General features: G+C 37.9%; 1 long non-coding RNA gene across 1 annotated transcript in view; it reads left to right on the top strand.

Moving 5' to 3' along the window:
* Positions 1–3,424: 3,424 nt before the first annotated feature.
* The window catches only part of LOC150109915 (uncharacterized), a 55,607-nt gene continuing 44,611 nt past the window's right edge, over positions 3,425–14,420 (top strand). The window contains exon 1 of the long non-coding RNA XR_016550653.1: positions 3,425–3,536. This is a non-coding gene — a long non-coding RNA (uncharacterized LOC150109915). The remainder of the gene's footprint in view (positions 3,537–14,420) is intronic.

Genomic DNA, 14,420 nt, shown 5'->3' on the forward strand with positions numbered 1-14,420 from the left:
AAGACGATTTTACAGTTTGGGTAATTAGACTATAGAAAATGAATCATCAGAGACAGATAAAGAGATCTGAGAAGTTATCAGAAATAGGGGAGTGATAAAAGCATAAATGGAAGCAGCAAGATCTAGCAAGGAAATTTTGAGCCTCAACAGATCATATAAAGAGGGGATTCAGGATTAGCTGTCTCCCGAATAGGTGGTTGAGGTGGGCGGTAGTTGAAGATTTTAGCTGGTTTAAAGAATTCTAAATATTGACCAATACTACTCAATCCTCGAATTTCCAATGAATGTGCTAAGGGCAGTCTCCCCCCCCCTTAAAATTCACCTGTCATGAATTCGAAACGAAAACAAAAAACAACCTTCGCATTCGACCTACATAGCTTTCGTTACTATGTAGGCCGAATTTTTCACGTTCAAATGACATTATCGCACTTCAAAAAATAAGGCCAGATTCTGGTGTATTCTTCTCCATCTACCTGTAATGCATGCATGAGAAAAATCATAATAATCCCGCATTATTATGACTTCTGAAATAAATAATAATATCAAGGCTTCTTATCCTGGTGGTCTTTCAGCTCTACTAAAACTTTGTGTTCTGGAATTTACACACATTCTGTATCATCTTTACAATTTTTCATATCTAACATTTTCTCTATAGCATGGAAGCAAATCAGTATATCGTTCACAAAAAAAGAGGTGGCAGGTTTTTTTTTTTTTCCCAGCGAATATTCACATTTAACAGACAATCGTAACCTTAGTTGCTTCCGCCATAATTCCAACCATTTTTCTCAACTGTCAAAATTTTCTATCGAAAACTAATATCATCAATAGCCAGCTTCCTCATCACCTGGATTCTTCTGCTTTTCATTCATTGCACAGTTATGGTACCTTACCTCAGGTACTTTATCACTGGCGGAAAATAAAAAACGTGTCTTTTCACCGCCCTTCATGTCGATTAACTTTGCTTCTGTCCCGTATCCAACTTCGGATACAAGTCATGGAAAGTTGAAGAAAACCTCGTTTAGGCACTCTATTCCTTGCCATTTTGATCAAGTGAATGCTTTAACTAGTGGCGAACGACAATGCTCTCATCTACATTACTTCTATTCTTTGAGGATAGACCACCTCTCTTCCAGTTATGGAGTAATTTATCTCAGGTACTTTATCACTGGTGGAAAAATGTTTACTTTTTCACCGCCCTCTTTCTCCTTCATGTCGATTATAACCACCGATCTTGTTCATAATTTGCTGACGAGATTACACTTCATTCTTTGTCATTTGTACACTTTGCAATATACGATGAGGAGGGGTTAAAAGTTCTGAACAAAAATGATATTAAAGCAACTGATATAACCACAAGAAACAACATAAAACGATTTAACCCCCATGTTTCACCAAATTGTAATAATGTGTTCTTTTTCTTTTTGGATATATAAGAAGACATGAAATTAATTTTTGTTCCAGGTGTTTTTGTTCCATTCTCTACTCATGGAAATCAGAACTTTTCAGACTCCTCTCATACAGTAATCTTAAGCTTTTCCATTGTTCCAAGATTTTCCATGACTACTGCTTTAAACTCTGATCTTGCTATTCTTTGGGAGGGGGGGAGGGGATGGATAACTTTGCCTTAGTACTGCCTAAATCCAATCTTGTCTTATTTCTCTGCATGAATGATTTCTCTTCACTTCCTCCTCACCCATAATAATACCCGGATATCCAAACACTATCAGATTTCCTAGCAGAAACACCTCGTATCCATAGCCTCTTCGGTCTCCCCAAAAAAATTGGTATCCTTTATCACTCAGGATATAAATCTACAGCTGCTAACCCTATACAGATCTGGCCAACATTACATGTATACTGTCCCGCATTTGCTGCTGGTATGGTGTGCGCAACTCTAAAAATGTTTGACTCTGTCTAGAAGAGTATATTATTGTTAATCGATGTCCTGTCTCACACCATCTTGTTGTAGCTATTTTTATGTACGTTTTGTTTCTGACTTATGCCTCTTCTATAGATATTTTCATGGACAATGTTCAACTTATTCAATTTTCTCTGATTAATTACTCTGCTCTCTACTCATGGAAATCAATATTGTTGTCTGGTCATTTCGTGATTAGTCATTATTGTCAATTTCTTGACCGCTGTTTTCTGATCTTTGTGTCCTGGTACTCATTTACATTTACAGTTTCTTCAATGTAAAAACCTTAAATCGATGGCGAATTTCAGCAGTATTTACGTTATCATGCGTCAAAAATATGATTATTGCATGCTCTGTTACACTCCGATAAACTTGTAAAAGATTCGTCTTTTTTGTATGTGATATAATGAGAAATACAACTTTGGTCTCTCTCTCTCACACACACACACATACACACTGTAGTAGAGAAGTTTCTGGAATTACTTCACAAGCAGCTACAGATTGGAGGACAGTGCATTATGATTATAAATTGCATGTATTCTTCTGGCCGGTTTGTTTGTTTTGTTGGATTTTTTATTTTTATTTGATTTTTTTGTAAGGCCGCTTCCCCCACCCTCCGGAGTTTCCTGGATAGAAAAACCCTTCCCCACCGTATGAGACCGGCTTACTACCTTAACATCCTAGATGTTCTTAGCTTCTTAGATAGGAATTTGAACTCACGTCTTTCCATTCAGAGGGGTCGATACCGGCTGAGGAACAAAGGCTAGATACATATCAAGACAATTTATAGTCCAGTTTATACAATGCAATAAATAAATAACATCAGCTGCAAAAAAATAAAATGTCCCGAATTGCAAATGGAATTTTTCAGCTACTGTTAACAAATGATCAACAACTTGAACTTGTAAGAGTCACAAATTATAGTCCAGTTTACACAATGCAATAAATAAATAACATCAGCTGCAAAAAAATAAAATGTCCCGAATTGCAAATGGAATTTTTCAGCTACTGTTAACAAATGATCAACAACTTGAACTTGTAAGAGTCACATATTACTACTTCAATAGTAACATTGAAAACTGCCTCTTTCGACCCGTCCTTCCTCCACCATCACAGAACTAAACTGTGCAACAGTTTCAAAATATCTTTGCAGGAAATGATTGTTGTAATTGAGGAAATGGCTAATACATTGATAGTCTTTAATTTCTGTGTTAAATAATTCCTACTTTCATTTCTATCATAACTGAAAAAAATTGATGAGGCATTTTTCTATATAGGAAATTACTCATGCGTAATAGGAGCATTTAGACTTTGCCGAAGACTTAATTATTTCCTCATCACTTCTTATGTTCCTTGCATACTCACGGTGCTGGTATCTTTTATTACTTTCTGGCTGCCAGCTGATGCATATCCTGCTCGTGTGGCTGTTCCCACTTCCGCTATATTATCTATTGTGACTCATCTACATGCGACCTCTATGCCTTCAGTATCGTACGTCATGGCGATTAATACCTGGATGACTGTATGTATCCTGTTCATCTTTTGCGTTTTACTCCAGTTTGTAATGATTATTGTAATTTCCGATATACGTAGAACCTCTTCTCACTTAAGGAAAAAGGTATGCTGTTTTGGTCAATTTTAATATATATTTCTATTTTACTATATATTTCTATGGTTACTTAGAGGTCCACCAATTAATCACTGACCACCAATATGAATTCCACCATTCAAGATCCATAGCTGACCTTACAGCACTCATCAGTGGACACGTTACGTAGAAATGTTTGGAGAGACTTGTGCAGTTGCTCTTGACATTATCAAAGTTTTCGACAGTGTTTAGCATCGAGGCCTGCTATACAAATTGCTATTCCTTGGTCTCCCTGTCACCTTCTGCAGTTGGATAGCCAGCTTTCTCTCTGGTTGTTCTTTGCGAGTCATGGTAGATGGCTCCCTCTCTTCCAGCTTTACCACCAATGCAGGAGAATTTCAAGACTGTCTCCTATCACCTATTCTCTTTTTCCTATACATAAATGACCTACTCTTAATCACCATAATCCTATCCATAGTTTTGTAGACAATGGCATCCTAAATTCATCCTACTCATTTGGTAAACCATGCAGTACTCTGACATCCTAGGCTACAATTTAATCTACAACTAGTTCCTTAAACACTGATTTATCCTTCAATGGGGTGAGGACAATCTTGTCATGTTCAGTCCACCAAAACACAGATTTGGGCTTTTTTCTCGCAAAAGAGATCTCACATCCACCAACCCTTATCCTCAGTAAGATAACAATCACAATACAAGATCAAATCTCTCTCTCTCTCTCTCTCTCTCTCTCTCTCTCTCTCTCCCTCCCTCCCTCCCTCCCTCCCTCCAAGTCATTTGCAAACTGTACATTTGTACTGTGGGTGAGCTAAGCATTTTTCACCGAAACTATTACATGAATATTTTCGAAAAAAAAAAAAGTATGTCAATTTGTATTCATAAGTTGTCATAATTTTAAATACAATTTATAAAATATCTTAAACATGATAATAATTCTCGTTGTAAGCTAGCAGATTATTCACTTGTTACGCTACAAAACAATATATATATATACACACACACAAGGGTGGTCTGAAAAGTTCTCGGCCTAACAATAAAAAAACGAATTTATAATTTCAAAATTATTTTTATTTTTCAACATAATCTCCCTTAAGACATTTATTCCAGCGATGCTCCAGCGCCATTATCCCGTTCCTGTAGTGGTTCTCAGTAAGATCTGCAAAATGCCCCTCTGCAGCTGCATTCACCTCTTGATTCGAATTAAAACGCTGACCAGCGACGAAGAGTTTTAGTTTTGGGAACAGATAGAAGCAGAGGGAGCCAAATCTGGGGGAATAGAGTGGATGTGCCAATAATTCATAGTGCAGATCCCTTAATTTTTCCATTGCCAAAACAACTTTGTGGGTAGGTGCATTGTACTGAAGAAACATGATTTTGTTTTTCTGTAAACCGGGTCTTTTCTCATGAATTTTTTCGTCTAGTCTGGTTAAAAGATCGGAATAATATTCCCCGGTTATTGTTTTACCCTTTTCAAGATAATTAATAAACGAAATGTCTTTAGCATCCCAAAACACTGATGCCATGACCTTTCCTGCTGATGGAACTTACTTTGCCTTCTTTGATGCTGGACAATCGGCTTCTGTCCACTGTTTGGATTCTGGTGTGTTATGGTGAATCCAAATCTCATCCATAGTAATAAATCGACGCATAAAATCAGTTTTATTCTTGTTAAAACGCCCCAAGCACTATTCAGAGATTTTCGTGCGAGTCCGTTTTGGATCTGCTGCGAGCAAGCGCGGCACCCATTTTGCAAAGTTTTCTCATATGCAATTCTTCATGCAAAATATATCCTACACGTTCTTTTGAAATGCCTATAGTCTCAGCAATTTCACGCACTTTGACTCGCAGATCATCCAAAACATATCGTGCACTTGATCAATGATTTCTGGTGTTGTTACACTTTTTGGACTTTCTTCACGTCTTCAAGGCAAGTACGGCCATGTTTAAACTTGGCAGCCCATTTCGTAATTGTCGAAAACGAAGGAGAAGAGTGCCCATACACTTTTATGAACTTCAAATGAATCTCGTTTGGCGTTAAACCTTCTTTTACGAAGAATTTTATAACTGCACGATACTCAATTTTATCCATTTCAAGGGGATACAGAGAAAGACTTTTGCTTTAGACAGCTGTATAAAACAAACTACTTGATAGAATGGCTTGCAGTTTCACATGGATGCTTATGACAGATGTGCCAGCTTAGAAAAAAAAAAAACCTTGCCCATAGAGTTGCCATCAATGGTCGAGGCCGCGAACTTTTGAGACCACTCTTGTATATACAGTATATATATATATATATATATATAGAGAGAGAGAGAGAGAGAGAGGTTCTGTAGATTACTATTATTACTATTACTATTATTACGGGCAACTCCAGGGAGTCATTGGGCTCATCGAGGGAGGCCCCAAATCATATTCATCACAACTATTTGACATTCATACAGTATCTATCATACCTCGCCTTAAACTTATTCACTGTCACAGCATCCACCACAGACTCAGGGAGCGCATTCCACTCATTCACTACTCTAAAAGTAAAGAACCCAGCTCTAACACCTTTACTAACCACACTTTTCCCCAGTTTCCATGGATGTCCCCTAGTCCTCCCACAACCAGCCCTGTTCTCAAAAATATCTTCTGAATTAATTTTATAGAAACCCTTCAGTAATTTGAATGTCTCAATCATATCTCCCCTCCTCCGCCTATCAACCAATTTTTGCAACCCACAAATCCTCAACCTGTTCTCATACGGTTCATTCCACAGACCTGCTATCATCTTGGTCACTCGCCTCTGGATCCTCTCCACCTCCTCCCCATCAAGAAGAAACCTAGGTGACCAAATCTGAGCACAGTAGTCTAGATGGGGTCTTATCAAGGCTCGATACAGAGGAACAATAACCTGCTTGTCTCTGCTTGTCATCGTATTCTTCAGCAACCAAGTGATTTGATGAGCTGTTTTGGTCACTTTTGCAATGTGTCCCCTAAATTTCAATTCCTTATCTACCAACACTCCTAAATCTCGTGCCTCATCAATTTCCTGGAGCACGGTTCCACCAATGCAGTAAACTACCGCCAATCTTTTCACCCCAAAATGCATAACCTTACATTTTGCCACATTAAACTGACATCCATTCTCCTTAGCCCAGACCTCCAATCTATCCAAATCATCCTGCAAAATTTTGACGTCATCTGCATTCACTATTGCCCTACCCAACTTCGCATCATCCGCAAACAAATGAACTGTTCCTCTCAGATCATTTCCTATATCATTTATGAACAAATTAAACAGCAGTGGTCCAAGAACAGATCCTTGTGGCACACCACTAGTCTCAGGCCGTCTTGAGGAATCTACTCCCGAGTAAACCACTCTCTGATATCTCTCCGTCAACCACCCTCCTATCCATCTCACCAACCCTATGTCCATTCCCATATGCTGCAATTTACTGATTAGAATTCCATGTGGAATCCTGTCAAAGGCCTTGGCAAGGTCCAGTAGAATCACCGTAAACCCATTACCCTTATCCAGTTCAGCCGTCACTGTGTTATAATACGTGAGCAAGTTACTGAGGCATGACCTACCCTTCACAAAACCATGCTGTCCCCGATACAGTATCCCATTTTCTTCTATCCAATCTTGTATTTTCCTCTTGACTATTTTCTCTAAGACCTTGACAATGATACCTGATATGCTAATCGGTCGGTAATTTACTACAGCAGTCTTGGAACCACCTTTATGCAGTGGAACTATTTTCCCCTCTTTCCACCCGCTCGGGACTAACCCAGACCCGAGACTCAAATTAAACAAAATGGTCAAGGGTACTGACAATTCTTTAGCTGCTTCTCGTACAACACGAGCTGGTATACCATCCAATCCCACAGATGTATTGACATTGAGGTTATGCAATAGACTACTCACCTCCACTTCATTAACCACAATTCCCGTATAATCTACTGGTTTATTCGTTTCTGCAATGTCACCACCTGGATGATATACTTTTGCAAAGTGCTCACTCAGTAACTCAACTATCTCAACTGATTCAGTTACCTCCCTACCATCGGCATTCTTTAAAATCAATCTGCCATGTACATTTTTCCTTTTACTTGCTACATATCTAAAAAACTGTTTAGGATTCTCTTTAGCCTGCATGGCCAATGTTCTTTCGTAATCCTTTTTTGCTTTTCTTACCACACTCGTCACCCTTCTGGCCTGTGCTTTATACCGTTCATGTGCCTGCCAGTCACCCTTCTCCTTAAATTCCCTCCATAGTTGTTTCTTTTTTTGCAACTCAAGCTTAATGGTGTTATTCATCCATTTAACCCCTACTTGATTTATTATTCGGACTCTAGGTATACAGTCAGCCATTGCTTCATGCAAGCACTTCTTAACTACCTCCCATGCACTATCAACTTCTAGTCCTTGCAGTTGTACATGCCATGGCACTGAACCAATCAAACTCCTAAGCTTGTCATACTTTCCAGCCCGATAATTCCACATGTACCCTGTCTTAATTGAAAATTCTACATCTTTAGCCACCTCCCAAGTTAAGACCCTATGATCACTCTCACCGATTGGTGGCAATGTGGTCATATTTGTTACAGCCAAATCCTCAGATGTAATTACTAGGTCAAGCACTCTCTGACCCCTAGTATTTTCCATTACATGCTGTCGCAGATAGTTATCCCTTAATAACCGCATAAAATCCAGTTCCTTCCTCCCTTGTGTCCTCTCCTCACTCCAATCAATGCGACCATAGTTGAAATCTCCCATAATAATCACCCTCCTTCCACCCATTTCTTCTATTTGCATGTGCATACTGTCACCACCATCTTTTCCATCACCTGGTCTATAGCAGCACCCAATTGTATATTTAGTTCTGCTAGCCACAATCTCACACCAAATGGCCTCAAATGTGCTCTTTTCTCTATCCTGCAATTCAACTTCTATTCTCCTTGGCTGGAGCTCATCAGCTATCATCAACAATACTCCTCCCCCCATTTTATTCTCTCTGTCATTCCTGAACACACTATACCCATCACATTCAATCCCGCTAGTTATATCATCTACAGTCAGCCATGTTTCACTAATACCTATAACCTGTGGTCTGGAAGTGCCAACCATGGCCAAAAACTCTTCCTTCTTGTTCCTAATACTCCTAGTATTAGTGTACATGAATTTAAGACCCCCATTAGCCCCAACCCTACCTTGATGCCTTATATTAACTATTCCACTCAGATTTGTTGTCCTTATTTGCTGTGGCATATTATATTCATTCTTACATTCAACTGCCTCCATAAGGACTGTATCTCTACTCCCCCCCCCTAACAAATCTAGTTTCCCTGAATTTGCACATCCACTACATTCAGCAACACTTTCTCAAGTCTTCTTACACCGTAACCATTCAAATGCAAGCCATCCATCTTACATAGATCCTTTCGCCCATCAAACTCACTCCACACATCCACAAATTCCACACCACTCGTCATACATAACCCACGCATAAAGTCATTTGCAATTATAGCCCTTCTTTTAAACATTTCACTGTCATACCGTGGCAAAAGACTAATCATTCTAACTCTCTCACTCTTTTCTTTTGCTACCTCAAACAATTCATTCAGGTCTTCTATCATTTCCATTTTATCTCCTTTCAAATCATTCGTACCTGCCACAACAATCATTTCTTTCACCCTTTCCTTTTGCTCTCTAATAGACGCAGTTACGTCCTTTATGGTCGCACCAGGTTGGTACGATTTTGTCAAATCCTCTACTAACACACCTCGTACTAACGAGTCTCCATACAGCACTCTATCCTTCATTTTGTTCATGTTCACATTCATACGTCTATTTTTCCTGTCATACCTTTTATTATTGGTTGGTTCATTCAGTCTACTTTTGTTCATGCACTCTAGCTGCTGTTTTGCTCTTTCTATCGCACTATTCAACAACGCGATCTCACTCAATGCATCTATCTCATCTTTTTTGTTTTCTGAGAAACCATTTATACTATCATTCACACTTTCTACATTCACACTCTCACAATTTTCATGTACAACCTTGCCGTTTCCTGTCATATCCCTGTTTCCTTCATTCTGAAGGTTGACAAAAATATCACACTTACGATCCGAAATACACTTTAATTCCGCATTCTCCCTACATTTTCTACACACATTCAATCCTTTATTATCATCTAACCGCACTCCGCAAAGCGTACATTTCACAGCTAGTACACTGACTCATTTCTTTTATGCTACCGTTCTTTGATAACGATGGCGAACCTTCATTACTGGCCGCCATTTTCCTTCGCGCAGGTGCCATACTTATGACGTGTTTTGTCAAATTATACCCTAATCTTTAATAATTATTCAATTAATAAATAAGAGGAAATAAAGTACAAACATCAGAACATTTAAGTACTAAATATAATTAAATAAAATGAAATATAACTAAATACAGTAACTTAGCTTCGTTTTGTCTTCCACCGTTACGCGTTCGATTCCGACGGTACCAAAATATATTATATCGCGACAGCAACTAACTTCCAAAAAACAACTACTGAAGTACACTCGTATTCAGAGAAACAATTTAGCACTCAAAAACGTAGAAAAACGGGGAAAAAAGCGGACTATTCACCGATTAAAAATCACTTTCTTCTGCACAGCTCAAATTCACCGCCACGTGCTACGGCGACGCTAGCGCCACTCCCCATTAGATGATATCAGTTTAGGTAATGTGATCTGGGTGTTAATTGTGGTAAAAGGATTATTATATGACAGTATAATCCCACGGTTTTCGAAGCTAGATTAAATTTTTGCGACGACATTGGGATTATTGTTTATTTATTCTTTCTCTTTTGGTGTATATGTGCGTATCCCCCCCCCCCCACCACTGTTATATCCTAGATAATATCATGTAGCCTTTCAAATCTATGGATGTGCTGTGCTGATTGTGTTGGTATCACGTACATGGTTCCATTACTGGTTAGGTGTTAAGTTGGGAAGATTGTTAACCAGAGTAGGTATCAGATGCTCTCTCACATAGTTACTACTTATGTATTACTGAAGCGCCCGGTAGAAAGTAGTAGTAGTCCACGTTTATGCGGTATGTCTGTGTTTACGGTAATCATTATTGGATTTATTTTTTAATATGATTATGTAGTGTCTGAGATTTGATATGATGAAATTTTATGAAGCCTTTAAAGAGTTTGTCAGCATTTCGTGTGGATTGGCTCTTCAAAGCACCGCGGAAAAGATAGTTTTGTACAACGATTCTAATTTCGATATGTGACTGTGGTGTTCCTATAGACTGTTATGCCGTATCTTAGTATTGTTTCACAGGTGCTATGATAAATAATTTTCTTAGTGTTGATTGATATCACATTCACATCCTTTATTTGGAACAATTTAGCTGCAATAATATGAAGTTTCTTATGATTATGTTATATGTGTTTGGCCCATTTAAGATGACAGTTACTATAAAAACCTAGGTATTTAGCATATGTTGCAGGTGTAGTATCAGGAAAAGTCAATTGTTGGCATTGATAATACAATGATGCCATGATTGTGCGGTGTAATTAGTACTGGATATGGGATTCTTGATTTTTTATTTCGTATAGTGCATTATGGTGTATGTATGCTGTACGAATATATGTACCCTCATAAATACAATCATTTAATTTTTAGTGACTGTATCACCTACATTTTTATTTTTATAGTGACCAGTATAGCTACGGCACTTGTTTACGCACACACACACACACACACACACACACACACACACACACACACACACACACACACACACACACACACACACACACACACACACACACACACACACACACTGTACAGTTATTCTAGTCTATTTCCATTTTCTATTCTTTCTTCTTAAGTCGTTTCTTAACTATCAATCTCTATATTACCACTTGAAATATAGTTGAAGGATATTTTTATATGTAGTATTATGTTTTACTATCTAGTTCTAAATACTTGTTACGTTTGTTGTATTATATTTTCGTACTTCTTTAATGGTAATAAAATTTCAGTTTCATTATAAAGCATTTATAGTCTACTTACTTTATGAGCATTTTCTGAAAAGAAATACTAATAAAATAGCTTACAGTGTAGGTTATTTGATTTATTCATTCTGAAATCCGCTTCACATTATTCGCATGTGATTATTTTATCTAATAATATACTGAGGGAAAGGCTTTTCTTAATCCTTCTTAAGGATATTAGGTTTGGTCACGAAACTTCATTTTTATTATTCTCTCGGATCCTTTCTCCTTGATATTTTTAATTAAAATTGAGGAATAGGCCACTAATTTCAAACACTGGTATATACGAAAGGACACTGATTTCATTAAGCAGTTACACTATGTAGTTTAGCTAAGTGATTGGCATATGCAATACCATTAAAGACAGTTTTAGTTATTTTTTAAGAATTGTTATATTTTGAGCTGATGGTAAGAAAAAGTTAACTAATTATTCCTTTACGCATAGTGTAGCGTTATTCAGTCTAGAGAATTTATCGTAATTAGAAATTCTGATTAAAACCCAAATTCATTTAATCTGTTTTAATCATTCAGGAAAGGAAGAGATGTTATCTTGTCTTAAGGGAGTTTTACAACTCTCTCGACGTATTGGTTACTTTGTGATAACTTGCTACATTCCTGGTATAATTATCGTAATGACTGCATTCATTAGTTTCTGGGTACCTGCAGATGTCAGCGCTGCCCGTGTCCTACCCCCTATGACGGCTTTGTTATCTATTATGACTCAACTATACCGTTTATCGCTTCCGGAAGTTTCTTATGTAATGGCAATTCATGTCTGGATGGCGATGTGTGTGATATTCATTTCATCGGTGCTCATGGAGTATGGTCTGCTTATTCATGTTGCTAGTTACCGGAGAAGAAAAGAAAAGGTGATTCCATTTGATATGTATATAGCTGTGTGTGCGTGTGCGTGTGTGTGTGATATATATATATATATATATAAAATGCCTTTTCACATTTACTATGTTTTTACATATGCGTTGCAATGTATGAGCACGTGTTATCCCATGGAGTACTATATCTTTCCTATTGAACCTACCGACTGAATTAACAGTCATCCATATTAGGTTGAGATATATCGAACAATTTTTCATTGTGGAAAAAATATTCTAATGACTGGTTAATGAAATGCTACCCCTAGAATCAATATGATATCAGTAAATAATGTGCTATCGATACTCACAACATTGTGTCTTGAGCTTGTAGTCTGTTAAATCGATGCTTTAAATATCATATTTTTTATGTAGGTTTCGACTTTTTGTAAAAATCGAAGCATTTAAATTTCCTTCCTCTCTTCACCTCTTTTTGGACATATAGAAGGGGTAAGAAATATTACTTTCATTACAGATGAGCGTTCTTTCAAAGTTATTATATATCGGTGTCCAAAAACCTAAGGACGAACACTATTTCTGAAGATTACAACCCAAAATTCACAGGAATCAACTTTTGGTTGATTCCTGTGAATTTAACTGTGAATATAACTGACGATTTCTACTAGAAAACGGGATATACATTTAAATTTTCGAATCGCGCACAAACTGGTCACGTGATAGCACTACAGTATAAAAAGCAAAACACAATTCACTGCGCTAAGCGAATTGTGTTTGTTTGAACGAAGCTCTTTTCGTGAAGGAACAAAGTTGCGAACTTGGATGTCTCAAACACATCTAAATGATTTCACGCGCAGAAGAATCTTGAAGAAGGCCACAGAATTACGGTTTTTGCCAGAGAGTTTGGAATCTCATATAGCATTGTATCCAAGCTCTGGACTCGTTTCAGACTAATGGAATGTGTTCTAGACATTTGCTCTGAGTCACCATCACTCTACCACGAAGACAGATTTTTCGTTATAACAACAACACGTAATCGACGCACTACAACAGGTCAGCTTGCAAGTCGGCTCCATTCAAGCACAAGTTTGCTGATATCTCGACAAACTGTGGCAAGATGATTGCGACAAGTAGGTCTGTGTCCCTTTATCAACAAGTTATCGTAAAACACGTTTTCATCAATAAAAATTGGACAATACACCAATGAGCTAATGTAATCTTTACACAGATGATAATCTTTTCACGCTTTCCTGCGGTTCTAGACGACAATTAATCTGTCATTAAAGTGGTACTGATTCCCATCGCGATAATGTTCTTGAAAGGGATATATATATACAGGGTGTTCGGGATAAATTTGACATATTTATAATTAATTATATTTTTCCGTAAGTTACATGTATTAACACACACTTCTCTTCATTTAAAAGTTTGGACCCTTCTTCATTCATATACAAGATGTCAGAAAGGATGGATAGCTGGAACCCACCTGAATCATGGAAGAGAATAACTTGTATCATGATGATTCGTGCCCGCCATCAAAATAAGGATATTACGACTGCTGCCCAATGCTCCCTGAATACAGTAAAAACAATCAGGCATGAACTAGAGACTTGCAATGGTGACTACGAGGATGTAGCAAGAAGAAAGATCCCTAGCAGACGATCTGATTGCGTTCGTACAGCAGAATTCCTCGCAAATCTGCAGGAACAGGTGTTGAAGAACCCTGGCATTGGAATTCGGGCTTTGTTCGTGGAGTTGCTAACTGTAGTCAAGCCCTGGATAACAAGGGTAGCCAATGGTAGGCCGTATGTATGGCAGCAGGATTCGACCCCTTGCCACACCTCTGGGAAAAGTCAAAAATGGTTGTCTGAAAATTTCTACGACTTCACCAGTCCAAATGTTTGGCCTCCAAACTCCCCAGACCTTAACCCCATGGATTATTTTGTATGGGGCGCAGTTGAAAAAGACACCAATCGCACTTCCAGTAATACAAAAGCCCAGTTAATGGATAAAA

The sequence above is a fragment of the Typopeltis vanoorti genome, chromosome 1, assembly GCF_054136105.1.
Source record: "Typopeltis vanoorti isolate ZY-2024b chromosome 1, IOZ_Tvanoo_1.0, whole genome shotgun sequence".
NCBI lineage: Eukaryota > Metazoa > Arthropoda > Arachnida > Uropygi > Thelyphonidae > Typopeltis > Typopeltis vanoorti.